Below are 14,917 nucleotides of genomic sequence, written 5' to 3' on the forward strand. Positions count from 1 at the left end.
AAGTAGATTGCGATCTGCATTGCACCAAACCACCCGGCAGGAATTGACCTCGGTTCCCACCAGAGACCACACTGAGAAATGTTTTGGGAGAATTGCTCCCGTAGTCAGTGTTTCAGGTTGGTAACCTTTTGTTGGGAATTGGAAGACGTTAGGAATATAACAAGTTTTAAGGTGGTGGGGAGAGGAGGGGAGAACAGAACAAAGTCTCTGATAGGTTAGAAGGCAGAAGTGACAAATGATAAAAGGGTCAGTGGTGGATGTGACCATCAATTCACTCAAAGACACGAGGAGAAGTAAACCGTGGTTTTAATCAGCTTAGAACAGTGCCTGCCTGCGACTGGTACAATGCTGGGAACTGCCTGCAGGTCAGCTGCTCTTTATACTTCCTCTTAAGGGGAGGAGCCATGGGTGGCACCCGTACATACCCCAACATATCCCCCTGTGGGTGAAGCCACACAATGGCCCATAGGTGGAGATCACAAAGTCAACAACATAACACAACAGCGGAACATGATACAAATGCACTGGTGAATTATTAGCACTATACATTCACCACATTCACCCCCTGTTAAATAATGAAGTCCGGCGGGGGTGACGGGCTCATAGGTTCAGCGGCTCCAGCGCACGGATAGTGCGCTGCGATCGCCGAAGCACTGGTGTTGCTGCTGGTCCGGGTGTCGGGCTCATCCGTGCTGGCAGCAGAAGTGGGTCCGGTGCGGGCACAGGCGTGGACTCCGGGAGCGGCTCTTCTGGAGCTTCATTCCTGTGGACCGATGTGGCGGGTGGGAGAGAGCGCGGGAGCCATATAGGGGTGGGGGTGCTGGACATGGTAGGTTGAGCGGGATATAGTGGGGGGGCTGCGGTGGTGGTGGTGGTGGTGGAGCCTGCGGGCGCCAGGTCCCGGAGAGAGACGGTATCTTGTCGGCCATTGGGGTGTTCAACATAAGCATATTGGGGGTTGGAGTGTAGGAGCTGGACCCTCTCTACCAGAGGGTCGGTCTTATGGCTCCTGACGTGTTTTCTGAGGAGGACTGGTCCCGGTGTCTTCAGCCAGGACGGAAGCAAGGCCCCTGAGGTAGCTCCCCTCGGGAAAACAAACAAGCGGTCATGAGGAGTCTCGTTTGTGGCTGTGCAAAGGAAGGACCTGATAGAGTGGAGCGCATCGGCGAGGACCTCCTGCCAGTGAGAAACTGGGAGATTCCTGGACCGCAGTGTCAGTAGGATGGTCTTCCAGACCGTCGCGTTCTCCCTCTCCACCTGCCCGTTTCCCCTGGGGTTATAACTGGTAGTCCTGCTCGAGGCGATGCCCTTACTGAGCAGGTACTGACGCATTTCGTCGCTCATGAACGACGAGCCCCGGTCACTGTGGACATAACTGGGGAAACCAAACAGGGTGAAGACACTATGCAGGGCTTTAATGACAGTGGGAGTGGTCATATCAGGGCAGGGGATGGCAAATGGGAAGAGGGAGAACTCATCTATGATGTTGAGAAAGTATGTATTGTGGTTATTGGAGGGGAGGGGCCCTTTGAAATCGATACTGAGGCGTTCAAAGGGCCGGGATGCCTTTACCAGGTGGGCCTTATCAGTTCGATAGATGTGCGGTTTACACTCCGCACAGATCTGGCAGTCCCTGGTCCTGTCTCTGACCTCCTCGGTGGAGTAGGGCAGGTTGCGGGCCTTGATATAATGGGCGAGCCGGGTGACCCCCGAGTGGCAGAGGTCATCGTGGATAGCCCATAGTCGGTCATCTTGCGCGCTGGCGCATGTGCCGCGGGACAGGGCATCTGGCGGCTCGTTGAGCTTCCCAGGGCCCTGTACTATATCATAGTTCTAGGTGGAGAGTTCGATCCTCCGCCTCAAGATCTTATCGTTCCTGATTTTGCCCTGCTGCGTATTGTCGAACATGAAGGCTACCGATCGTTGGTCGGTGACGAGGGTAAATCTCCGACCAGCGAGGTAGTGTCTCCAGTGCCGCACGGCTTCCATGGTGGCTTGGGCTTCTTTTTCAACCAAGGAGTGTCGAATCTCAGAGGTGGTGAGAGTGCGTGAAAAGAACGCTACCGGTCTGCCTGCTTGGTTGAGGGTGGCGGCGAGAGCGATCTCCGATGCGTCGCTCTCCACCTGGAAGGGGACGGACTCGTCCACCGCACGCATCGCGGCTTTGGCGATGTCCGCCTTGATGCAGCTGAAGGCCTGGCAGGCCTCAGTTGCCAGTGGAAAAATGGTGGCCTTAATTAGTGGGCGGGCTTTGTCCGCATACTGGGGGACCCACTGGGCATAATAGGAGAAGAATCCAAGGCACCTCTTCAGGGTCTTGGGACAGTGAGGGAGAGGGAGTTGCAGGATGGGGCGCATACGATCAGGGTCGGGCCCTAGAAATCTAGTGCTAGGAAACAGATAGTTAACGGTAACTTTGTAAAAAAAATTTTAACTTTTAACTTTAATTTACTAATTAATTGACGCAATGTCAGTTAGAGGGGTGCAGTGCTCTGACTGTGAGATGTGGCAGGTCCGGGAGGCTTCCAGCGTCCCGGATGGCTTCAACTGCAGAAAGTGCACCCAACTGGAGCTCCTCACAGACCGCATGGTTCGGTTGGAGCAGCAATTGGATGCACTTAGGAGCATGCAGGTGGCGGAAAGCGTCATAGATAGCAGTTATATAAATGTGGTCACACCCAAGGTACAGGCAGAGAAATGGGTGACCACCAGAAAGGGCAGGCAGTCAGTGCAGGAATCCACTGTAGTTGTCCCCCTCTCAAACAGGTATACCCCTTTGGATACTGTCGGGGGGGGATAGCCTATCAGGGGGAAACAGCAGCAGCCAGAGCTGTGGCACCATGGCTGGCTGTGATGTTCAGAAGGGAGGGTCAAAGCGCAGAAGAGCAATAGTAATAGGGGACTCTATAGTCAGGGGCATAGATAGGCACTTCTGTGGATGTGAAAGAGACTGCAGGATGGTATGTCGCCTCCCTGGTACCAGGGTCCAAGATGTCTCCGAGCGGGTAGAAGGCATCCTGAAGGGGGAGGGAAAACAGGCAGAGGTCGTTGTACATATTGGTACTAATGACATAGGCAGAAAGGGGCATGAAGTCCTGCAGCAGGAGTTCAGGGAGCTAGGCAGAAAGTTAAAAGACAGGACATCTAGGTTTGTAATCTCGGGATTACTCCCTGTGCCACGTGCCAGTGAGGCTAGAAATAGGAAGGTAGTGAGGATATCACAGCTGTACTACGGGAGGACACCTCAGAGGGCAGTGAGGCTATATGGGTAGAGATCAGGAATAAGATGGGTGCAGTCACAATGTTGGGGGTTTACTACAGGCCTCCCAACAGCCAGCGGGAGATAGAGGAGCAGATAGGTAGACAGATTTTGGAAAAGAGTAAAAACAACAGGGTTGTGGTGATGGGAGATTTCAACTTCCCCAATATTGACTGGGACTCACTTAGTGCCAGGGGCTTATTCGGGGCAGAATTTGTAAGGAACATCCAGGAGGGCTTCTTAAAACAATATGTAGACAGTCCAACTAGGGAAGGGGCGATACTGGACCTGTTATTGGGGAATGAGCCCGGCCAGGTGGTAGAAGTTTCAGTAGGGGAGCATTTCGGGAACAGTGACCACAATTCAGTAAGTTTTAAAGTGCTGGTGGACAAGGATAAGAGTGGTCCTAGGGTGAATGTGCTAAATTGGGGGAAAGCTAATTATAACAATATTAGGCGGGAACTGAAGAACCTAGATTGGGGGTGGATGTTTGAAGGCAAATCAACATCTGACATGTGGGAGGCTTTCAAGTGTCAGTTGAAAGGAATTCAGGACCGGCATGTTCCTATGAGGAAGAAGGATAAATATGGCAATTTTCGGGAACCTTGGATAACGAGAGATATTGTAGGCCTCGTCAAAAAGAAAAAGGAGGCATTTGTCAGGGCAAAAAGGCTGGGAACAGACGAAGCCTGTGTGGAATATAAGGAAAGTAGGAAGGAACTTAAGCAAGGAGTCAGGAGGGCTAGAAGGGGTCACGAAACGTCATTGGCAAATAGGGTTAAGGAAAATCCCAAGGCTTTTTACACGTACATAAAAAGCAAGAGGGTAGCCAGGGAAAGGGTTGGCCCACTGAAGGATAGGCAAGGGAATCTATGTGTGGAGCCAGAGGAAATGGGCGAGGTACTAAATGAATACTTTGCATCAGTATTCACCAAAGAGAAGGAATTGGTAGATGTTGAGTCTGGAGAAGGGTGTGTAGATAGCCTGGGTCACATTGAGATCCAAAAAGACGAGGTGTTGGGCGTCTTAAAAAATATTAAGGTAGATAAGTCCCCAGGGCCTGATGGGATCTACCCCAGAATACTGAAGGAGGCTGGAGAGGAAATTGCTGAGGCCTTGACAGAAATCTTTGGATCCTCACTGTCTTCAGGTGATGTCCTGGAGGACTGGAGAATAGCCAATGTTGTTCCTCTGTTTAAGAAGGGTAGCAAGGATAATCCAGGGAACTACAGGCCGGTGAGCCTTACTTCAGTGGCAGGGAAATTACTGGAGGGAATTCTTCGAGACAGGATCTACTCCCATTTGGAAGCAAATGGACGTATTAGTGAGAGGCAGCATGGTTTTGTGAAGGGGAGGTCGTGTCTCACTAACTTGATAGAGTTTTTCGAGGAGGTCAGAAAGATGATTGATGCAGGTAGGGCAGTGGATGTTGTCTATATGGACTTCAGTAAGGCCTTTGACAAGGTCCCTCATGGTAGACAAGTACAAAAGGTGAAGTCACACGGGATCAGGGGTGAGCTGGCAAGGTGGATACAGAACTGGCTAGGTCATAGAAGGCAGAGAGTAGCAATGGAAGGATGCTTTTCTAATTGGAGGGCGGTGACCAGTGGTGTTCCGCAGGGATCAGTGCTGGGACCTTTGCTGTTTGTAGTATATATAAATGATTTGAAGGAAACTGTAACTGGTCTGATTAGTAAGTTTGCAGACGACACAAAGGTTAGTGGAATTGCGGATAGCGATGAGGACTGCCAGAGGATACAGCAGGATTTAGATTGTTTGGAGACTTGGGCGGAGAGATGGCAGATGAAGTTTAATCCGGACAAATGTGAGGTAATGCATTTTGGAAGGTCTAATGTAAGTAGGAAATATACAGTGAATGGTAGAACCCTCAAGAGTATTGAAAGTCAGAGAGATCTAGGAGTACAGGTCCACAGGTCACTAAAGGGGCAACACAGGTGGAGAAGGTAGTCAAGAAGGCATCGGCATGCTTGCCTTCATTGGCCGGGGCATTGAGTATAAGAATTGGCAAATCATGTTGCAGCTGTATAGAACCTTAGTTAGGCCACACTTGGAGTATAGTGTTTAATTCTGGTCGCCACACTACCAGAAGGATGTGGAGGCTTTAGAGAGGGTGCAGAAGAGATTTACCAGAATGTTGCCTGGTATGGAGGGCATTAGCTATGAGGAGCGGTTGAATAAACTCGGTTTGTTCTCACTGGAACGACGGCGGTTGAGGGGGCGACAGAGTGGATAGTCAGAGGCTTTTCCCCAGGGTAGAGGGGTCAATTACTAAGGGGCATAGGTTTAAGGTGAGAGGGGCAAGGTTTAGAGTAGATGTACGAGGCAAGTTTTTTACACAGAGGGTAGTGGGTGCCTGGAATTCGCTGCAGGAGGAGGTGGTGGAAGCAGGGACGATAGTGACATTTAAGGGGCATCTTGACAAATACATGAATAGGATGGGAATAGAGGGATACGGACCCAGGAAGTGTAGAAGATTGTAGTTAAGTCAGGCAGCATGGTCGGCACGGGCTTGGAGGGCTGTAGGGCCTGTTCCTGTGCTGTACATTTCTTTGTTCTCAAATGAAATGAAAAAGGCTTCTACCTCCTTCTCATCAAAACTTGGCAATAGATCCCCACCAAGCCTTCGACTATGACGCTCTTTCTCACTATCCTCATCACTATCATCCAACTGTACGTTTCCCTTTACGTCTGCCAATTTTAACTGACTGTCATGTTTCATGGCCATTTTCTGAAGTTCAAACTGTCTCGCTTTATCTTTTTCCCTCATCTGTATCTCCCTGTCTCTTTCTTATTGTTCTGCTCGGGCTATTCTTTCTTTTCTCCGTTCTTCTCTCTCCTCTTGTTTTTCCTCTTTCTCTCTTTCTTTCTCCTCTCTGTCTCTCTCTTATTCAAGCTGCTTTAATTCTTTCACATGTACCATTTGTTTAAGTTGTAACTGATTTTTTGCCATTTCCAATGAGTCAAACTGTATCTCAGGCAACTTTAAATGCTTAGCCACCGCCATAATGACCTCATCTTTTCGCATTTTGTCAGGTAATGTTAACTGCAATGTTTTTACCAAATCTAACAGTCTGCTTTTAGTCTCTGTCCATAAGGTACTGCGTGTGACCGTCTCAACCCCGAAAAACTTCAGATCCTCTGAAAGAGCCATTGTCCACAACACACTCCTTACTTAAACTAAAATACCACACCTGAAAAGCAACCACAATATGCTCACCTGTCTTTAGGTTCACTAAGCCAATCCAATAGATAGACTTTTATCCCGGACGAGCTCCCAATTTGTTATGGGCCAGGGTTTAGAGAACCCCAAAGTCTATCGTGGAGTTCACCTGACCCACAAACTTTTAATAGATTGTGGTATGGGGAGCACACGGCCAACTCTACAGGTGTTGTACAGCAGAAATGGGAAAGTATTTTTAAAGCAAAACAATATGTATTCTATGAACTCAAGTTAACCTTTTTAAAAAATACAGTTCACATCTTAGTAATTCAAATACAACCCCCAAAAAACACAACACTAAGTAATCCTTTAAGCTTTCCTTTTAACATCCATAAGACTTAAAACACCGTTTACCAGAAGCACATCAGGTTAACGTCACTACTGTTATTAGTTTTAAATCACGAGGATTGATTTACAGTCTTTAGATTACAGAGAGAAACTCATACACCTTCTGGCTGTGACTGCAGCTATCCAGCTCTGAAAACGAAACTAAAACACACCCTGCAGCAAACAACTTAAAATGAAAGTAAAAAGCTGACAGACAGCCCAGCTCCAGCCACTCTCTGTCATCACTGCAGTGGTAAACACCCATTTCTTAAAGGTACTCTCACTACAGATATTCATATACACACCCATTTATAAACACCCATTTCTTAAAGGCACTCTCACATGACAATTGAAAGCAATGGCCTTACCTTTCTTAGATATATTTATCTATATTGGCCTGGAATTTGTAGTTATAACAGCGAAAATGTCAGTATTTGCACCACTACAGTGCAAGACTGATAGCACAACTTCCAGTATGTGCACATCCGTAGTTAAATGTGGAAGTTCAGAATGATTCCCTGCTTCTCCACAGGGTTTGCTGTCCCAGTTTTATCATTATGAAGGGGGCTGAAAATCCTCAAAAAAGGACAAAAATAGTTTAAAAAGTTGAAATAAATAGTACAATCCAGATTAAGTTACCAGGGAGGGTCACAGAAAATAATAGAATAAATGTAACATAGTACAATTAGGAGCCTCACTGGTCAGAAACTTAACTCTGAAATTTCAATACCATTGAGAAGATCCATACCGATCTTCATCCCCAAGGCCTTTTTCCAAGGAATAGACAAAATGATTGTAGCATTTATGGAGGGAAGAATCCAAGAATCCCTAAAAATACACTGTAGAGGAGAAATATGGGAGGCCTCGCCTGTCTGAACCTGCAATACCACCACTGGGAAGCCACAGCCGAGAGAGTGAGGGGATGAGGAAGGAGCCGAGCAAGGAATGGGTGAAAATGGAGGTGTCCTGTACAGGAACAACCCTCTGAGCCACGACAGCGCTCCCAACCATGCTGGCCCAGTGGTGGTAGCTATGTTAAAGTCTGGAACAAGATAAGACAGCACATCAGCTTAACCGAGATGTCCACCCTGGCCCACATATGTGGTAACCATGAATTCCCACCAGCCATGCTTGACACCAGTGTTACGAAGTGGAGACAGGCCAGGGGGACGCGAGCGATTAGGGACTTTTACATGGGGGACAGACTCACAACCCTGGACCAGCTGACGGGAAGACTGGAGCTACCGAACGGACAGGAGATCCAAAACTTGCAAGTTGAAACCTTTTTCCGCAAGGAGACGGCGAGGTACCCTCGGGTCCTGAGAGCCACATTGCTGGAGGAACTGCTGGACGTGGACAGTATTGAGAAGGGGAACTGTGGGGACATTTAGGGACAACTGTTAGGAAGGTGAGGACACCCTTACATGCAGCAAGACAGAAGAGGGAGGACGAACTAGGGACAGACATAGGGTGGAGACTCTGGAGTGAAGCACTGAGCAGGGCGAACTCCACTACCTCCTGCACAAGCCTAAGCCGCATGCAGCACAAGGTGGTGCACAGAGCGCACCTAACCAGAACCCACATGAACAGGTTCTTCCCGGAGGTGGAAGACCAGTGTGAACGGTGCCAGGGAGGCCCGGCCAACCACACCCACATGTGGGAGGAAGGGGAGCAGCAAGGGAGGTACCCAGGGAAAAATCAGGAGGGGACACGGGAAGTGCCTGAAGAGGGGGCCAGACGGACCCCCCCCCCCCCCCAACAAAGCCTTAAGAAATAATCTTTATTAGTGTCACAAGGAGGCTTACATTGACACTGCAATGAAATTACTGTGAAAGTCCCGTAGTCACCACACTCCGCGGGCCAGTTCGCTACACTGAGGGAGAATTCAGGATGTCTAATTCACCTAACAAGCACGTCTTTCGGGACTTGTGGGAGGAAACCGAGCACCCGGAAGAAACCCACGCAGACACGGGGAGAACGTACAGACTCTGCACAGACAGTGACCCAATCTGGGAATCGAACCCAGGTCCCTGGCGCTGTGAAGAAACAGTGCTAACCACTGTGCTGCCCATAATATGGCCAACAGTAACAGAACTATACATCGAACTGTCTCGCTCACCTGTTGTACAATGTACAGATGTAAATATTGAATAAAGTAAAATAAAAGGGACAGGGGAGTTGGGGATTGGTGGGGGGGCGGGTAGGGACTTGGGGGTAACCTCCAATGTCTGGCTTTTGTAAATTGTATCTGGTCTACACAGACGTGTTTATTTTGTATTGTATAAAATGAAAAACCTGAATATAAACATTTTTTTTTAAAATAAAATATTTTAAGTGTTATTTTGGGTGAGTTTGGCAGAATATTTCTCGCCGTTTTTTTCAGTGAGTTCCGCAATGGTATTTACCCACACTTAGAGCACGATCTGAGCAAAAACAAAGTGTTAGTTCTGGGCACCTTGGCACTTCCGGCCTGGTAGTATCCCTGCCAGCACCACCTGGGTACCCTGGCAGTGCCAGGCTGATGCCCAGGTGGCAGTGCCAGGGTAGCCAAGTGGCACTGTCAGGGTGCAAGGCTGGTGGTGCAAAGGTGTCCTGGTGGCATCAGTGCCAGGGTGCCACCCTGTCCAGTTACCTGGGACAGGTTATCGATCGCCTGGGTGATCCTCCCCCCCCTCCCCCCCTCCCCAGCCCCCTGAAGTGCTGATCCACCTGGTCCCCATTTGTGGGCCCCACACCCCCCACCCACAAGAAATGTCACTCTCCCCCTCCCCACCCCAACCAAATGAGGTCACTTGGCTATGGGATCGCTGAGGGACCATCCTCTTCATGCCTCTTTCGAGCCCCTCCCCTCCATTTCAGAACACCCACCCTTTACCCACCCCTCCCCCAACCATTAAGCGATCTATTCATACCCGCCCTTCATACACTCATCCTTTCATGGGCATGCCCCCCCTCAGGCGCCGACCCTTGGCAGTGCCACCCTGGCACCTGAGTGTCCCAGCACTGCCAAGTTGTCTGGGTGCCAGAGGGAGAGCCAGTGTGCCATCCTGCCTGTCCCCAACCATCCATGAGTCTCCAATGGCCTGGGAACCCCCCCACCCCCCCAGGTGCCGTTATGCCCAGCCCCGTCTCTGTGGACCAGTGTTAAACGGCACCATGGCGAGGTCTCCCAGGTGAGGCTGCTAGTTCCCAGACCGCGGGGGAATTGGACGGCGACATATTTAAATGAGCCGAATGGATCATTAGAGCTGGATATCCGGATGCCGCCCAGTGAAAGCGAGATCCAGATTGTGACGTCTCACGAGATCTCGCAAGGCGTTCCGAGCGTTGCAAATCTAGCGAGAGGCCTCCGATCAGATTTAATGGCCTTGTCGTGTCACCGAGTCGGGCGCGATGAGGCCGTTTGATCGTGCCCTCTATTGTCAATACCCACAAATAAACATACTCATTTTATTTTGTGCATTTATAAGAAAATTGTTTTACCATGCATTTAATCGCTTTCCTTACTTCAAGTATTCCATCCTCCATTACCAAGCTTACTGCTTAAATTTAATTCCAACAGTCGCTGTGAGGCTACAACGCCCTTAATGTAGAGGACAATTTAAGTACTCTGAAATTAGTAATAAAATAAGTAATTTGGATAGTTTTCAATTAGAAATGTGGCCAACAATTTCGGCATGTCCCAAATCTTCTATTTCTTTTCGTTCTTTTTCCTCCTCCTTTCTATTGAATGACAGGATTGAGAAACCTCATCTTCACCCATTGCTGTTACTTTCTTCTTAGACTTCTTTTGTTTCTTCTTATCCTCTTCCCAAACATGCTCATTTTGCTTCTCCGATGACTCATTTACTGCGGGGTACTGTTCAACCTGAACCTCTTCCGATTCAACTTCTCCTAAAGAACAAATATTCTGGTTGAGTGACACCGAATATTTCTCTCTGCTTTTTCTGAAGTTCCTTTTAGTCTGGTAATTTGCCTTAACTGGGCTGTCTTCTATCAGACCACTATTTAGTTCTACATCACCTTCACCCTCGACTTGCTTTGTGGGTAGAGACAGTTGGTTGAAGTTACAAATCCCGTCAGCATCTCCTCTGCAGCGTTTTTTCTTCTTTTAGATTTAATTTTTACTTCTTCGAATGAATTCAAATCATCTCCTTCGAGTTCCTGAACAGCACTGCTTCGATCGATCTCATGCCCTGTTTTTGATTTTTTTTCAGTTGAGCCCTGCTGTTGGCAAAGTACTCCTGCACCGTAATAGAACTAGTCACAGTGTTTATTTCCTCTGTGGCATTGGTGGCCTTTGGGTCATCAACAGGCACTAAACAGGCATCGCTCTGAAAAACATAAACATACAGCATTAAACATACTTGTGCTGGAGACAAAATGCTGTTTAAGTTTCTGCATGACCATGTTGTGAAAAGATAACAGAAGGCAAATTATAACTTCCACAAGATTCAATGTGCTTACAGCACATTGCCTGGCACATGTAAAGAAATCTTGCTCAAGCATCAGTCTGTTATTTGTATTTAGTTAAATCAGTGATGATGAACAACCTCAGTTATTAAATGTACAACATGAACAGAAATTTCTGGAAATATTAAGCAGCACCGGTAGAGAAACAGCGGGCAATTCTCCAGCCGCATTGCGCCCAGTGCAAATTCTGCGAAGTCGGGAGAATCCCGGGACAGGCCCGAAAAGGGATTTGCGCCGGGTGTCATACGATTTCCGATGCTCCTTGACTGCTCCAGCTGCCGTGATCTGGTTCATTCCCAGCATCCTTATTTAAATATGCAAGTTCTGTTTTAAGCCGGATTCTCCTGGCTCCTGGTATTCTCCCACCCGCCGGTGCAGTGTGAAGCCAGATTGATGGAGATCACGGGCGAAATTTTCCCGAAACGGCGAGATGTCTGCCGACTGGCGCCCAAAATGCTCCGCATCTTTGGGGCCCGAGCCCCAACATTGAGGCCAGAGGAATTTACGCCCCGCCAACTGGCAGAAACGGCCTTTGTTGCCCCGCCAGCTGGCGCGGAAATGACATCTCCGGGCGGCACATGCGCGGGAGCGTCAGCGGCCGCTGACAGTTTCCACGCATGCGCAGTGCAGGGAGTCTCTTCCGCCTCCGCCATGGTGGAGACCGTGGCGGAGGCGGAAGGGAAAGAGTGCCCCCACGGCACAGGCCCGCCCGCGGATCGGTGGGCCCCGATCGCGGGCCAGGCCACCGTGGGGGCACCCCCCAGGGCCAGATCTACCGCAACCCCCTCCCCAGGACCCCGGAGCCTGACCGTGCCGCCTTGTCCCGCCAGTAAGGTAGGTGGTTTAATTTATGCCGGTGGGACAGGCAATTTATCAGCGGGACTTCGGCCCATCCGGGCCGGAGAATCGAGCGGGGGGCCCGCCAACTGGTGCGGCGCGATTCCCGCCCCCGTCGAATATCCGGTGCTGGAGACATCGGCAACCAGCGGGGGCGGGATTCATGCCAGCCCCCGCCGATTCTCCGACCCGGCGGGGGGTCGGAGAATGTCGCCCCTGATCTTCCTTTAAGAATGTCGCCCCTGATCTTCCTTTAAGAATGGTGCCCCGATCTCGGAGGAGCCGGACCTGCCGGCGTGTTCAGCCCTGCGCCCCCAATCAGGGTGCAGCTCACCCCCAACCTCCAAACAAAATTCTAAGTGTAGGTAGATTGCGATCTGCATTGCACCAAATCATCCGGCAGGAATTGACCTGGGTTCCCACCAGAGACCACACTGAGAAATGTTTCGGGAGAATTGCTCCCATAGTCAATGTTTCAGGTTGGTAACCTTTTGTTGGGAATTGGAAGACATTCGGAATATAACAAGTTTTAATGTGGTGGGGTGAGGAGGGGAGAACAGAACAAAGTCTCTGATAGGTTAGAAGGCAGAAGTGAGTAAAATGATGAAAGGGTCAATGGTGCAAGTTGAAAGGGGACCGGAATTGGATAAGAAACAAAAGATGGGTGAGGCCGAGTAGTGAGGCCGTGGAATGCCCTACCTGCTACAGTAGTGAACTCGCCAACATTGAGGGCATTTAAAAGTTTATTGGATAAACATATGGATGATAATGGCATAGTGTAGGTTAGATGGCTTTTGTTTCGGTGCAACATCGTGGGCCGAAGGGCCTGTACTGCGCTGTATTGTTCTATGTTCTATGGGTCTCGAGGAGCTGTAAATTGCAACAGCACTATTATTACCAGATCCTGCTGTCCAAAAAGTAGGAGCAATAATTCCGATCTCGAAATGTTAACTCCTTATTGAATCCAGATGGTTCGTGCTCAAGGGGCGCGATTCTCAGCTTTCTTTGGAGCTTCATTGGGAGAGCACAGGAGGCTGAGAACAGAGCCAGAATGGGAATTGAACACAGAAATAATGTTGCACGTCGATATCACTTATCACAAAGTCAGCTTCATTCAGGCATCATCTACAGGGACATCTTTGCCCAACTAAAATGAGCCCAGCATATTCACCAGTAGCCATGATCAAGCAGCACTGGCTGGGAAATGTAGGAAAGTGAAAAGTTCATACATGTACAGTAAAAGGCACCCCACAGAAGTAGAGATTAATTCATTAATTTGCAGTTTCAGTCCCAGTTTCCATCAATGCTTTCACGAACAACACTGGTACGCAGGGAACTCCTGGTTGTCCATTGTTACAATCCCTGTGGGGGAACCAAAATAACCAATTTTTAAATAATTAATTCACAGGATGTGGGCATCGCTGGCCAGCAATTATTGCCATCCCTAATTGTCCTTGAAAGGGTAGTGGTGAGCTGTCTTCTTGAACTGCTGCAGCCCATAAGGAGTAGGTACACCCACTGTGCTATTAGGGAGGGAGTTCCAGGATTTTGACCCAGTAACAGTGAAGGAACGACGATATCTTTCCACGTCCGAACGGTCAGTGACTTGGACGGGGAACTTCCAGGTGGTGATGTTGCCAGGTGATTGTTGCCCATGTCCTTTTAGATGGTAGTGGTCTTGGGTTTGGAAGCTGCAATCTAAGGTGCCATGGTGAGTTCCTGCAGTTCATCTTATAGATGGTATACACGACTGTTACTGTGCGTCGGTGGTAGAAGGAGTGAATATTTGTAGAAGGGATGCCAATCATGCAGGCTGCTTTGTCCTGGATGGTGTCAAGCTTCTTGAGTGTCGTTGGAGCTGCACTCATCCAGGTAAGGGGAAAGTATTCCATCACATTCTTGACTTGTGCCTTGTAGACGGTGGTGCCATTGAATGTCGTGTGCTTCGGTAATTTGGACATTCTGAATTCCCCCTCCGTGTACCCGAACAGGCGCCAGAGTGTGGAGACTAGGGGATTTTCAGTGACTTCATTAACTTACATTAAATAGGTTAATGTAATCTTTCTACTTGTGACAATAAGAAAGATTAATATTATTATTTGGGCAGTTCCCACATCAGGAGCGGCCCCTTTTAATTTGTCCCTGAGCTTGTTTCTTTTTAGTATAATTAGCTGATTGATCTCAAAAGAGTTCAGGTGAGTACAGGTTGTGAGTATAAAAGGTGCTGCTCCCTGGTGGACAGGATGGTTCAGTTGTTTGGTATCATGGGGGATTTTGGAGTGAGGGTTTTGTTCCCAATGCTGGTGTTAGTTGGAGTTGTTTGTTCCTCTGATACTTGGCAACAGTTTCTAGGCCAGAGGTTTCCATGGAGCAGAGTCAAAGCCACCTCTGTGCCTCAGAGATTCCGTCCTCCTCCCTTTGGTTCCCATTTCCGTGTGTCTGAGGGTCAAAGTGTGTCTCCACTGCAGACTGTGATGGTGCAGTGTGCAGAGGACAAGCTGCTGGTCAGGGTCCAGCTGGATTTATTTGGAACCAGGCACCTGATTAAAGCTGCTGACCTGACCCTGGGTGCAGCAGGCTGTCGGCCAACCAGGATCTACTCTCCGAACCACACTGTCCTCTTTGACTATGGGCTCCATGAGTGTGGCAGCAAATTGCAGGTAATGTCAAACCTCCACTCTGGCTCTATTCTTGGGCTGGAGATTGTTCCACACTCTTCTTTCCATTGGTGAGATGTCAGTGATATTGAGGAGATACCGGTCTCCTGCGTCTTAAACCCC

The 14,917-nt window shown here is 49.1% G+C and overlaps 1 pseudogene; it reads right to left on the reverse strand.

Annotated features, from left to right (window-relative positions):
* Positions 1-10,326: 10,326 nt before the first annotated feature.
* The window catches only part of LOC140411448 (uncharacterized), a 13,293-nt pseudogene continuing 8,702 nt past the window's right edge, over positions 10,327-14,917 (reverse strand).

Source organism: Scyliorhinus torazame, chromosome 4, assembly GCF_047496885.1.
Source record: "Scyliorhinus torazame isolate Kashiwa2021f chromosome 4, sScyTor2.1, whole genome shotgun sequence".
Taxonomy (NCBI): Eukaryota; Metazoa; Chordata; class Chondrichthyes; order Carcharhiniformes; family Scyliorhinidae; genus Scyliorhinus; species Scyliorhinus torazame.